Source organism: Podarcis cretensis, assembly GCF_951804945.1.
Source record: "Podarcis cretensis genome assembly, chromosome: 4".
In the NCBI taxonomy this organism is placed as follows: Eukaryota; Metazoa; Chordata; class Lepidosauria; order Squamata; family Lacertidae; genus Podarcis; species Podarcis cretensis.
In genome coordinates, this window is record NC_137173.1 from 97,408,884 (window position 1) to 97,422,997 (window position 14,114).

The 14,114-nt window shown below is 46.1% G+C and overlaps 1 protein-coding gene across 11 annotated transcripts in view; it reads right to left on the reverse strand.

The window, feature by feature from the left end:
• The window catches only part of LMO7 (LIM domain 7), a 158,919-nt gene that overhangs the window by 80,127 nt on the left and 64,678 nt on the right, over window positions 1-14,114 (reverse strand). Inside the window, exon 1 of one of the 11 annotated variants that reach the window (XM_079972409.1) lies at window positions 187-205. The exons of the other annotated variants lie outside the window; for them this stretch is intronic. The gene's annotated coding sequence lies outside the window, so the exon portion shown is untranslated. Of the gene's footprint in view, window positions 1-186; window positions 206-14,114 lie in introns of those variants that run through there. 11 annotated transcript variants of the gene reach the window in all.

The window sequence follows — 14,114 nt, forward strand, 5'->3', positions numbered from 1 at the left end:
CTACACTTTGATGTCAGCTCTGCAAACAAACGCCCTCTTTTCAGCTTTGCATGACAAGCCTCACCTCTCACATTTAAAAATAACTACAGCTACTGACATTCACCCACCCAGAAATGGTTGGCAACGGAGGAATTAAGAGGAGGAACTCTGTTTCTATGATTACAGATTGATCATAGAATAATGCACCTGGAATCTGGCTTTGGTTACCGAGCAAGCTAATACGAGAAGAAGCAAATGAAAGGCAAGAGCAAAAAGGCACAGCACAAATGTGTGGTTTTCATTGGGCAAGCTGGAAAACATAGGTGTGGTTTAGCACTGACTTAACTACACCTGCTCTGGGCCAGCTGCTTGAGTCATGCACCGAAAGCTACAGGGAGACTTTGCAGTTCGTATCCTCACTTTTTTGTTTAAATTACATGTGTACTTATGACAGCGTCTGGCTGGTCCACGTTAAACCCCGTCATCCAAAGTGGCCAGAGAATTTCTGCCCGTACATTCCAAAAGATACCTAGTAAAAATAGCACCCAGGAAGGGAAACAGAATGCAAATATACATGTCTATGATTGTGACATAAGCAATCCAAAGCTTTTAAAGTGCCTGCTCTTTGGCTAGGTGCTTCAAGAGTAGCATAATGGGAGGAAAGAGATATCTGAAAGCAATAGCAAGGGAGAACTTCCAGTGAAATATATCAACAGTGTCAACCCTTCCTACGAAACGTGGCACATACTGTTGTTTCATCCACCATCGCCCTGGTTAAATATGGAATTGCTGTGTAGGATCATAGGGGCAACATCAAGAGTCGCCAATCTTTTTGGATTTTGAGGCAGCGCTGGGGACACTAGTCACAAAACATCTGCCATGGGTGGAACGGCATAACACAAAATTAGAAAAAGTACAATTGCAGTGAATTTTTTCCATAATTTTATATACATATGAGGAAAGGTTTAACCTGTTGAATTTCTGCCTAGGAAATGAGACAGATGCAGGAAAAGTGCACAAGAAGGGATGCGAAAACAGCAGCTCTTGGGGGCCACAGGAATTCCTATAGCCTTGGTGTCCAAATGTCTCACCATTTGCAGCTCTGATTTAATTCACTAGGTTTAATAAATAGGTAAAGCTACAGATTGGCTTTAAAAAATAGTTCAAAATCTGGGGCTCTGAGTTGGCAACCTCTGGGCTAGACCCTTAGGTGTTAATAACTCTGGGTTTAATGATTTAACACAAATAATACTAGATACTCAGGATTTTACTTAGCAGCACTAGATATTTGATTTCACATTCATTTCGCCTCATTGGAGCAGTGTATTCTTCAGATATATTTGCATCATTTGCCCGATTACTAAGTGGCAACTGGGAAGTTAACTGAGCGTCTTGATCAACAACCCTGAATCCTTTTACTTAGCACCAATCTATTCTATAATACTGACTGGGGTGCAGCTGCACTGGGCCCAGTACTGGTAAGGGAACCACAACCCGACTTCATGGGTTTTTAACCCTTATAAAACGAACTTCTTTTGGCCAATGAGCAATGTCAGAGCTGTGAGTGATAAATGCTACAGATAACTTTAAATGATCTAGGAATCTGTTTCTCCAAGCAACTTCCGCTACCTGCTCTCACTCACTAAACCACCTCTCAGATATTTACTTGTCTTCCTAGCTCCTAACTGTTCCTGACTCAACTTATTTGGCTACACTAACTCAACCTCCCCACAAACTCTATCCCAATTCACTCCCACTCCAACCAACCTCCCAATGAGCTCCTCCCTTCGCCCCTCTCAGAGCTGGTTTTATAGTCTCTCTGACTCCACCCCCCTGGGTTCTGATTGGGTAACCTGTTTAACTAATTTACCTCCAGCACTCTCATATGTTAATGTCACACACACACACCCCAAATTACTCTGCTTTGAACTTATAAAATCAAATAAAATGCAAATAAAAACCATCATTATAATACCATACTTTGGGGGGGGGGGAGGAAATGGCTGTGGTGGGTAAATCATGGGTTACATCAGTCGTGCAAAGTAGCTCAGTGTTGCTATACTAATGTTTTGCTGGCCCAGGGTGGGGCCCTAAACGTATATAACAACCCTGCAGTGCAGACCGATGTTGCCATCAAGTCTCTTGGCATATTGGGACTTCCCTCTCCCTCCCTCTTTCTTTCTTTCTTTCTTCTTTCGTTGGGAAATGCAGCTACAAATGCAGCATGTGATTAACTTATTTCCTCCCATGGGGGGGGGGGGGAGAATGGATGTATACTTGCAGTGGGCTGTTCCTGATCCTATAAACACAAAAAGGGGCATTCATGTCAAAAACTCAAGTCCCTTTTGTTAACAAAAAAGAAGGGGTTGGGGAATGAGCAGTTGTCTGACCTGTGCAGATAACACTGTTGTAGTTATCAGGAAGAGGATGAATAACCACAGCAATGCTTTTCAATTATACTGCTTACTTTTTAACAGTTTACTCTTGAATTTACCCAAGTATGGGCATCTGAATCTTGCTATAAATATTAAATGCTTTTTGATCTCCTGCCGCACCCGCTTAGCCCCAACCATGATGTGAAATACTGTGCCTGATCTTCCACTGAGTGTGGCATTGCCAGTCTAAGATCAAACTGAGGAAAGACATACGGCAAGGGTGCAGAATCTCTGGCTGTTTTCCACAAGCCATGCCCACCTGCCTCAAACTTGATCATGTGTGGGGCAGGGGGAGGTGCAGCTGCCGGAATACAATCAGGAGCCTGAAAAGTATGTCTTTGGCTTATCACCTGTCAGGGAACTGCCATCGGAAGGACAGGTGGTGAGAAGGCTTCAGCAGAATAGGAGAGCCTCTTCTTCAGGAGAAGAGGGAACCAGTAGGGGGAGTGCGGGAGCTCCAAAGGAAAGGGAGTCGGAGGGGAGGCTCTGGGATACTTCCAGTGAGAACAGCGAGGAGGTATCAGAACAGCCCATAAGGACTCCCACCCCCCGCCAGAAGCTGTCACGCAGGGAATCCAGGAGGCGCATGTCTGTGAAACAGCTCTTATGTTGGAAACGTTTCCGCAAACGCCCACTGTCAGATTCTACCAGCGACTGAGGGAGCCATGCTCAAGGGCTCTTCTCAAGGCAGGGTTTCACTACACAGAGTGAGCTCTGAGGGATCCAGCTTTAACGCACAAGCTGCTCATTATCCCACCACAGCAATCTGACAGTCCCTGAAAGCAGCTTGTGCAAAGAGAGGCATCATGAGCAACCCAGCCGGAGGCGGAGATGGGGGAGCAGCTGCAGCCGGTCCTAGCCTGGAAGAAAGGTACAGGATGTTGGAGGTACAGTTAGCTCTGCAAACGGCGAGGCTGGAGGAGAGGAGGGCTCATGATGCAGAAAAGGGGAAAGCCGCCCAGCTCTCGAGGAAAGTGCCAGGACTGGTGCAGAAGTTTGGGGGTGATCCCAGGAATTATCAAGCCTTCAGGACAGAGATGCAATATGCCCTCAATCTGCAGTTTGATGATTTTCCTGATGAGGATTCGAGGGTTGGTTTTGTGATTGGGCATCTCGAAGGCACAGCCCGGGATTGGGTGAGGCCACTAATGGCAGCCAATAATGAAGCCCTAAGGGACACAAGGAAGTTTTTTCGCGCCATGGATCTGATGTTTTCCAGCGAGATTGAGCAGGGAGTGGCGCGCAGGCAGTTAATGGCGTGTAAACAAGGGAACCGATCTGTCCGTGAGTACTGGACTGAGTTCACCATGTTGATCCATAAATTAGGATGGGATTTGTCAGCGGAACCGATACAAATGCTGTTCGAAGAAGGACTATCTTCGGCAGTGAAAGACGAACTTTCCCGGGGGCCCAGGGCGGAGTCTATGGACCTTCTGACTAAATCAGCGCTGGCCATAGGGTCACGCCAGGAGGCCAGAGCCTTGGAGAAGCGGGAAGGGAAAGGGGAGCGTTGGAGGGATTTCCGCATTCCAGAGATGCCAGAGCAGCCTTCTCTGCCAGCAGAGCCGATGGAAATCGGAACAGCGCGCGCGCGCGCAATTTCAAACCCCAGTGAAGGGCGGAAGAAGGAGGGGAAAGGCGCCAAGAAATGTTTTCTCTGCCAACAGCCAGGTCATTTTGCCAGAGTTTGTCCGCAAAGAAAGGAATGGCAAGGAATGGCGGGAGCTGTTGGGGAGGAGGGAGAAGGAGCTAAGGAGCAAGTAAAAGCCAACGCCTGGCTGCCACCGACGGGGCACAGCAGCCAGGCCAAGGAACAGTAAATGTGCCCACGCCAGAACCCCCAAGACCAGCTCTTGTAATAGAGGTATTGCTGGAGCTGGCAAACGGACACCCACTAAAAGTGAAGGCGCTATTAGATTCAGGCAGCTCCTGCAACTTTATGAGTAAGGAGTTTGCAGCCGCCCATCAGATACAAACCATTCCTTTAAAAAATCCCCTGCAGGTGACCACGATTGATGGGAGGGCGCTGTTGGGGGGAGAAGTAGACCAGCAGACGGTCCCCATGACAATGAGGGTGGCAAGACACACGGAACGGATAGCGTTTAATATAGCCACGTTGGGAGGAGCGCCCATCATTTTGGGGATGAGCTGGCTAGCGCTGCATGATCCGCTTGTGGGATGGCATCAGAGAGTGGTTTCCTTTGGGTCAGCACATTGTATGGGACACTGCACAGAAAAAGGGGGCCAAGCAGGCACTCAGGCCACGTTAGCAAAGATAGAAGCAATGGAACAAGGTAGGGTACCACGACAATATGCAGATTTTGCCGACGTCTTCAGCGAAAGGGAAGCAGATAAACTACCCCCGCACAGAGCCTTTGACTGCCAAATCAACTTACTTCCAGGAGCGCAATTGCCAGTGGGCAAGGTGTATGCAATGTCTGACAGAGAGATGCAGGAGCTAAGGGAGTTTATTGACAAAAACCTCAAGCGTGGGTTCATCAGGGAGTCACGAGCGGTGGGGGGTAGCCCAGTGTTCTTTGTAGACAAAAAAAACTCGGACAAACCGAGATTAATTGTGGATTTCAGGGCCCTAAACGCAGTGTCCGAACCCGTGACTTTCCCTATGCCCAGAATCGATGACATTCTGACCCGGGTGAGAAAAGGGAAGATTTTTACCAAGCTGGACCTGAGGGGGGCGTATAACCTGATACGTATGAGAAAGGGAGATGAGTGGAAAACCACTATGTTCACCCCCTTGGGGGCATTTGAGTACTGCGTTATGCCTTTCGGCCTCCAGGCGGGTTCCGCAGTATTTCAATCATTTATTAATCACGTACTAGGACCATTGCTGTACAAGAACTGCGCTGCGTTCTTGGACGATGTGCTGGTGTACTCAGAGGATGAAGAGCAGCATGTGCGAGATGTAAGAGAAGTACTGAGCAAACTGCAAGAAAACCAGCTGTGGGTGAAACTGGAGAAGTGTCAGTTTCACGCCAGGGAGGTGGAATTCCTTGGGTACCGGTTGTCGGACAAGGGGCTGGCCATGGATCCTAGCAAGGTGCAAGCAGTGCTGGAATGGAGGTCACCGAAAACTAAGAAAGATGTGCAGAGGTTTTTGGGGTTCGGAAACTTCTATCGGAAGTTCATCAAGAACTTCGCCCATTTAACAGCCCCCATCACGGATTGTCTCAGCAGTAAGAAGAAATTTGTCTGGACGGAAGAAGCGCAGCGAGCTTTCGAAAGTTTAAAGAGGGCGTTTGCTTCGGAAGAACAACTTTTACACGTGGATCTGCAGCAGCCGATGAGGGTGGAAACCGACGCGTCTGACAGAGCGGTGGGGGCCGTGCTTCTGCAGCCAGGAGCGAATACGTCGGAATGGAAGCCGTGTGCCTTCTTCTCGAGGAAATTGAACAAGTCTGAGAGGAATTATACAGTGTACGACAGAGAACTACTCGCTGTCCACGAAGCGTTCAAGAGATGGAGACACCTGTTGATTGGAGCGCAACACAAGGTTCAAGTACGGACAGACCACAAAAATCTAGAATACTGGAGAACAGCCCGAGTGTTGAACCAGAGACAAGTAAGATGGGCGCAAGAGTTCTCCAAGTTCAATTTTGAGATTGGCTACGTGCCAGGGGCTGAGAATGTCAGGGCGGACGCTCTCTCCAGAAAACCTGAGTACTTGGAGGGGGAAGGAGGGGCGGAAGAAAGACATATCATCTCAGAGGACCACTGGGTTTGTGGGGCGGCATTGGTGGGGCAAAGAGAACTGGTAGAGGGTATTGAAAACGATGAATATGCCCAAGAGAAACTTAGGGAACTCAGGGAGACAGGTGAAAACGCAGGGGGGTTTGAGGAAAAGAACGGAAAACTATATTACAAAGGGGCGCTCTACATACCAGGTGGGGAACTAAGAGGGCGAGTGCTTAAGCAGTTGCATGACAGCCCCACGGCCGGGCACTTCGGGCAGCACAAAACCATGTGGTTGGTTACCAGGGAGTTTTGGTGGCCCAAGGTGCGGGAGGACGTGCGGGAGTATGTCAGGGGATGCGACAGGTGCCAAAGGGCAAAGGGAGAGAGGTTGGCGCCAGCGGGGTTATTGGAACCCTTACCCACCCCAGAAAGGCCATGGGAGATGGTTTCCATAGACTTCATGACCGATCTACCGAGATCCAAAGGGAAAACCGCGGTCATGGTGGTGGTAGATCTACTAACTAAGATGTGCCACTTTATAGCTTGTTCTCATGCAGTGACAGCGGAAGAAACCGCAAGGTTGTTTGTGGAGCACATTTTTAGGTTGCATGGCGCCCCCTTGAGGGTTTTGAGCGACAGAGGAAAACAATTTACTTCTAGGTTCTGGAGGAAACTAATGAGCATGTTGCATGTGGAGGTAAGTTTTTCCACCGCCAGGCACCCAGAAACAAATGGGCAAGCAGAAAGGGCAAACGGGGTTTTGCAACAATATCTGAGATGTTATGTAAAGGACAGAGAAACTGATTGGGTGGACTGGTTACCTCTGGCAGAATTTGCCTACAACAACGCGGAGAACGCGTCCACAGGGGTGAGTCCCTTTCTAGCCAATTATGGGTGTCATCCTCGGGCGTTTCCAGGAGAGGGCGGGGGAAGGTGGAGTGTACCTGCAGCGGAAAATTTTGTTGAAGAGATGGAAGCGATCCACCGTCAGCTCCAACTCAACTTAGAGAAAGCCAAAGAAGAATATAAGAAGCAAGCTGACAGAAATAGGAGGGAAGGCGAAACCATAAGGGTGGGTAACCGGGTGTGGCTATCCACCCAAGGACTGCCGTTCAAGGGAGGGTGTAAGAAATTGAGACCCAAACGATTGGGACCCTTTGAGGTCATACAGCAGGTCAACCCAGTAGCATTCAAACTCCGATTGCCCAGTCACATGAAATTGCACCCAGTATTTCACAGGTCATTACTGTCGCCCTACAGAGAGGGGTGCGAGTGGGGGGAACGTGAGAGGGAGGTCACCCGGACACCCGTCATAGAAGAGAGAGAACGCAACATGGATGTGGCAGGGATCATTGATTCCAGGTGGAAGGGGAATCAGGTGGAATACTTGGTAGAATGGGAGGGGGAGGAAGAGTCAGAAAACGCATGGGTACCGGCAGAGGAAGTCAAGGACGAGATTTTAATAGAAACGTTTCATCGGCGTTTCCCAAGTAAACCACAACCAGTGGCAAGGTTTAGGAGGGAGCACTTCGGGACTACAGATGAGGAAGGGGAATTTGAAGGGTTCCCAGAGTCGGAAGTGGAGGTGGAAACAGATTCCAACGAAGGAGAGGAAGAGGGGGAAAGAGGCGGTAGGCCGTGGTTAGAAGTGTTTGAATCCTCGGAGGATGAGGGGAGTTCCTTCCAGGGATTTCCGTCCTCGCCGCCAGTAAGAGAAGAGGCGGGAGGGGGTGAAGGGGGCCCTGGGGGGGAGGTGGATGTCAGGGAACTGCCATCGGAAGGACAGGTGGTGAGAAGGCTTCAGCAGAATAGGAGAGCCTCTTCTTCAGGAGAAGAGGGAACCAGTAGGGGGAGTGCGGGAGCTCCAAAGGAAAGGGAGTCGGAGGGGAGGCTCTGGGATACTTCCAGTGAGAACAGCGAGGAGGTATCAGAACCGCCCATAAGGACTCCCACCCCCCGCCGGAAGCTGTCACGCAGGGAATCCAGGAGGCGCATGTCTGTGAAACAGCTCTTATGTTGGAAACGTTTCCGCAAACGCCCACTGTCAGATTCTACCAGCGACTGAGGGAGCCATGCTCAAGGGCTCTTCTCAAGGCAGGGTTTCACTACACAGAGTGAGCTCTGAGGGATCCAGCTTTAACGCACAAGCTGCTCATTATCCCACCACATCACCCATCAGCTAAACTGGATGTGCTAGCAAGTTCCCTGCAGGAACTCACTTCTACAGCCAGTGAGAGCGGAAAGTAGACTTCAGCATTACCACCCATCAGCTGATGGGCGGTAGAGCCAAGCCAGCTGCATCGGCTGCATGAGCAAGTCACTTTAAAGCACCAAAAAAGGCCTCAAGCACTCAATCATAGTGATGCCAGACCCTGCCCACATGTCAAGTTTGGCCTACAAGGCTAGGATCTCATAATGATCTGGCGTGTGGAGCCCAAAAGGCTCACTACCCCTGACTTAGTGTAACCTACCTGGTTTGCAACTCATGAAACTTGAGTTCTTTGAACGGCTTAGAGTTGGCACTTGGGGAGAACAGTGCTCTTCTAGCTCTAACAGCCAGGTGGTAGGCAGAAATAGAATGGGTTAAAGTATTTTGTACTATGAAACTATAATTGAGAAAAGTTTATCTTTGAGGCCCTGTGAAAGACAACATATATTTGCATATAATGCAAATCCTATGCAAAATTGTGCTCTCTTCTGGTTTTTACCTTTAAAGCCCTATGCGGCCTAGGACCCACATACTTATGGGACCGCCTCTCCTGGTATGCCCCATGGAGGACCTTAAGGTCCACAAATGACAACATTTTGGAGGTCCCAGGTTGCAAAGTGGTTAGATTGCTCTCAACTAGGACCAGGGCCTTTTCAGTACTGGCCCCGACTTGCTGGAACGTTCTGTCACAAGAGACTAGGGCCCTGCGGGATTTGATATCTTTCCGCAGGGCCTGCAAGGTAGAGCTGTTCCGCCTGGCCTTTGGTTTGGACTCGGTCTGACCCTTATGTTTCCCTCCCCTTATGGTCTTGATTTATCGGCTACTTTAAAATGAGGCTGCATTTTAAATTGCATTTTAACCTGTATTTTAAATTGTGTTTCCCTCCCCCCTCTCCCCCCCCTATTATGTTTTTACTGTGATTTTATTGGTGTTAGCTGCCCTGAGCCTGGCTCTGGCCGGGGAGGGCGGGGTATAAATAAAATGTATTATTATTATTAAATTGCGTGAAGGGGCTGATCCGCATGCAGTCTACTAAGCCCATAAAATCCTGCTGGTAAAGAGGAGACTGAGAGGAGATATTATAGCCCTCTTCAAGTTGTTTTCATCTGCTCCAGAGGCTAGGACCCAAACCGATAGATTCAAGTTGCAAGAAGGGAGATTCTGACTAAACAACAGGAAGAACTTTCTGACAGTAAGAGCTGCTCGACAGTGGAACACACTTCCACAAAAGGTGGCAGACTCTCCTTCCTTGGAGGTTTTTAAGCAGAGGTTGGATGGCCTTCTCATGTATGATCTAGTTGAGATTCCTGCACTGCAGGGGGTTGGGATTAGATGTCTTTTGGGGTCCCTCCCAACTCTAGGATTCTGTGCACACAGAGCTACTACTGTCACCTATTCCCCACAATATTTCAAGATATCCCTCCATGGTTTTGCTACATTGTTAATGCTGACTCCCCAACACACAGAATTATTATTTACCAAGACCTACAATTTCACTCTTGTGTGCTTGTATAATTGCATATGTGACTGCCAAAAGCTGTATTTCTCCACCCATTCCAATTATTGAATTGTGAGTCCAGAAAAGAAGGGCACAAGCGGATGAAGGAGGATTATTCCAGCAGCCAGATTTACCCATGATAGGCTCCATGTGATTTTAAGAGAAAAGTCATCTTTCAAATTATGGGACGACTTGTTTTGATTCTATCCAAGTATACACTGGTTACATTAAAACCAACTTAAATCCTCAAGAGAAAGCGTAGATCTATTATGTAGGAAACAAAGTTTAAAACCCTTGGCTTCCTGTTAATTCTATCTGGGCAGAACCCTCCCAGCTCTTCAGTATATTTGCTTTCTTTATTGTTTAAACAAATACTTATGAGGGGAGTCATATGTTCTCCTTACGTAACAAATATAAATTCCAGCATGCACACCCCTAAGTACCAACATTGCATTATTCGGCTAGGACAAACAGCTTTTACGTAGTATCAGAAATACAAGTTATGGCACATCTTTAATATTCAACCAGAGAGGCGGGGTGGGTGGAAGGCTAGGTTTGAAGAGGAAGCCTAAACTAAATTAGAACACTTAGTTTATGATGCAAAAACTACAGGAGTTTCTCCAGGCCATAGGAAGATTCAATCTTCCAACACATATTTTGGACTGTTTTCTACCATTATTTACATGCCTGCCACTCCGGTTTATGTACTATTCAAACCAGTGTTATGCAAGCAAAACCAGAACTAGACTTAATGAATATGAATTAATTAGCATGAAATATATGCACAGAGTCTACGAGTCCAAAGGTTGCTGTTAAATATACACACATCCTTACTCAATGACTTTCAGTGTTTATTTTGACCACCTTAAGTTGCATTAGAAAGATTTTTGTTTAATTCCTTTAATACCTCACAAAACTTATACAGCAAGGGAACGTAAGGGATTGGGCATACCAAGAGCTACGTAAGTAGAATCTAATGAATCATGACAATGTAAGAACATTGTATTACTATACCCATCAGTATTAGAAGCGAATATGCCAATTCAAATATTTAGTAACAGAGTCCATATTTACCAGTGAATGTGAAACAGCAAAGACCACTCCACCTTCTAAGACAAATTCTAAAAACCATAATTTATAATTACATTAACACTCTCAACTTTTCATTAAAAAGAAATCAAAGTCATGTGCCTCAAAGTTTTCTAAGTTATGAACTGTTGTCCACAGTTATGTAGAATCCCCCACCGCCCCAGAATTTTGGCATCCCTTCCTTTTAAAACATTTCACCCACATAACGCAACACACACATCTTTTTCTACTCTTGGCTGAATGAAAGAGATCTTTCTAAGGAGCTAAACATGAGCTTTAATACCAAATCAGAAGGGTCTAGCAATATTTATGTTAAGACTGGAGATTCATAAAGATAAAGCAAAAAAGGGTGCTTAAACGGCTGCATTCACACATGATGCTAAACCATGGTTTAACATTGCAAAGAAAAGCAGGAAAGAGTTACCTCCCCTCTCCTTCATTGCCACAAGGATGCCTTTGGCAGAGTTTAAGGATACCCAGATTAGCACTACAGTTAAACCAGGTTCTCTAGTTTGTTTGTTTGTTTGTTTGTTTGTCTGTTTGTGTGTTTGTCTGTTTGTGTGTTTAAATCTGCTTAGTTTAACAAGCTAGCTTCATAACCTATGATTTGAAGTTGGCTTGTTAAGTAACTGGCCAGAATTAATTTTACAACACAATGTTTGGTTTTTGTATAACAAGGCAGGTTTCATGGAAAGCAAGATTAACTCTACCAATGTCCCTGCTTCTAGCTGTTCAAGAGGACTGAGGAACCAAAGCATCTTTTAGTGTCCCATGTGAATTTTAAAAATCCCATCTTCAATTGATTTTTATTATTATTCTGTTTTGTTTTCAGCAGACAACCTGTTTTCAGCTCAACCTGAAGCTGGGGACTCTAACAATCTGTAAGATTTCTTGTGGGAGCCTTTGATAGAGATCAGCTGGACTAGAATATGGGCAGCCACCCCAGCTGTGCCGTTCACAACACCATGTTCAATCTAGAAGGAAAATCAGACTATTCCCCCCCACACACGTGTACAGACAGTTTACAACAGCAGTTTTTACTTAAAAATGGCACTGACGGTCTTCTCCCTATGAATATGTTCTGGGGGTAAATGAACTGGTAAATGTTATGGTGCCATAAAGTAATTGGGAATCTGATTTACCATGTCTGACATATTAATTAAGTAATCTACAGTGTGCCCGGTTAATTTTACATACTGCATAAGATCTCAAAGCTCATCTCAGATTCCAATAGCCAAAAGTATTTGCACTGGAATATTTACAGAGCAATCCTATGGAGGCTGAGAAGGGGGAAGAATTCCTTTGAGGCAAAACCACCAGTTCGAAAACCCCGCCAGCTTACGCCAGTCAAGGCAGTAGAAGGGGGCATGGGGAGGGGGGGAGGGGCTTGTTCATTTTTCTCCTGCCACAAATGACTGCAGTGGGAGGGGAGAGAGTAAACCAGACCGGCTTCCAGCCAAGGTTTGGTTTGAAGGGAGAGAAACAAGGCTTAAGCCTAAATTCAGAAGTCATGACAAGCCAGACACTGGCTTGTTTCCCCAATGATGTGGGAACAGGAGTGGGAAAAGGCACACAGCAGTAAGTTCTGCCTGTCATGCTGCTCACTCAAGTTAAACCAAGGTTTGTTTCTAACTATGTTTCAATGCAATGTGCAAACAAGGGTGCTGTTACTAATTTAATAAAATGCAGTTCTAGAAACAGAAACTCTCCCAACTTCTTATCACAACTCTCTTTGCAATTCACTTTCCTGCAAGATCTCCAAAGTGTTTTTTGCATACCCAACAGTACAAAACTAGTTTATGCTTTTCCGAGTTGTTACACTGGTATATCATTATCTTCAATCAAGTGTACAGTTCCTATTAATTTGCTTTCAAAATAATGCTTATATGCAAGAGTTAACATTCCCCACCCCCCACCCCTATTCTATACTTTCCCTACCTGTTCTTATTACCGATGATCCAAAACTGGTGTGTGCGGATTTCACATAAATCAGTGTTCCCCACCCACCCGCCCACCCAAAGGACACTGTCCACTTTTTGCTCTTTTTACAGGTCATAAGCAGATTGGTATTCTTGCCTTTCTATGCTGTTCTGGTGAGCAGTTTTCTGCCAGCACACCATGCGAAGACAAATGTTTCTGCCCAGTTGCTTTGTTGGCAAGAGGCCAATATTCATTCCTCTCCCCCTTCAAGAGCTGTGACTTTTGTATACAGCTACACATGATTCGCTCCATACTGGCATGGTCCCAATTGGCTGGAATCAGAAAGTGAAGCAATTGCCCTAATTATAAAGAAGGGCCACTGGTGCAGTGCTGTAGTAGAGTACAACCAGGACACATACAGATCCAACTAGGAAGTGTATAGTAGCAGCAGTGGCTACTAACACCCCACCTTTTCTGCAAGGGGCTCGTGGTGGTTTAAATACAGATTTCCTCCTTCCCATGTTATCCTCATAACAGCTCTGTGAGGAAGTTCAGGCTGAGAGTGAGGGGCTGGCCTTTAAAAGCACACCTTGTATACCCAAAACTTTCAGTGGTTAAAAAAAAAATGCAGGGGAAGACAGTGTTTCCTTTTTGAAATTGCTGCTTAAAATTAAAAAAAAACAAAACACCAAACTTCATTCATTAGAAAGTATGTTCAGTCTAGAGGCGAGTCTCAGAAAGGGCATTAGAAACAAAAGAGAATTTCCTGGACCAAAAAAATCCACCTGCAGAAAACAGGGATTAGGGCAGTTTATATGTTTCAAACATTAACCAATATTTCTGTGGCAGCATAACTCAACTTTTCACAATGGCCATGCCCCAAATTTTACAGCAGATGTGGACTAAAACATAGCGATCATTTTCAAACACTGGAGCACATAATAAATGTTAAGACTAAGGAAGAAAATAAAAATTTCTTATGATTTGGAACTACCTGAACTACTGCCACTTTTGTATTTTGTGTTTGTGTGTTTTTTTACCTCCCTTCAACTCCTATGGATCATAAATAATCAAAATTGTGAGGGATACTTCCAGACTACAATCTCAAGATCTCCAGAGTTATAAAATGAGCTTTTTCATACATAGGGAATTTATTATGTTGGACCATAAAAGCTTATGCATTCTACAATTACAGTGGGACCTTGTTTTGCAACCAGGATCTGTTCCGGAGCCCTGGTCGCTGGCTGAAAAGGACGCTGGGCAAAGTGCCGTGTCTGCGCACATGCGAGG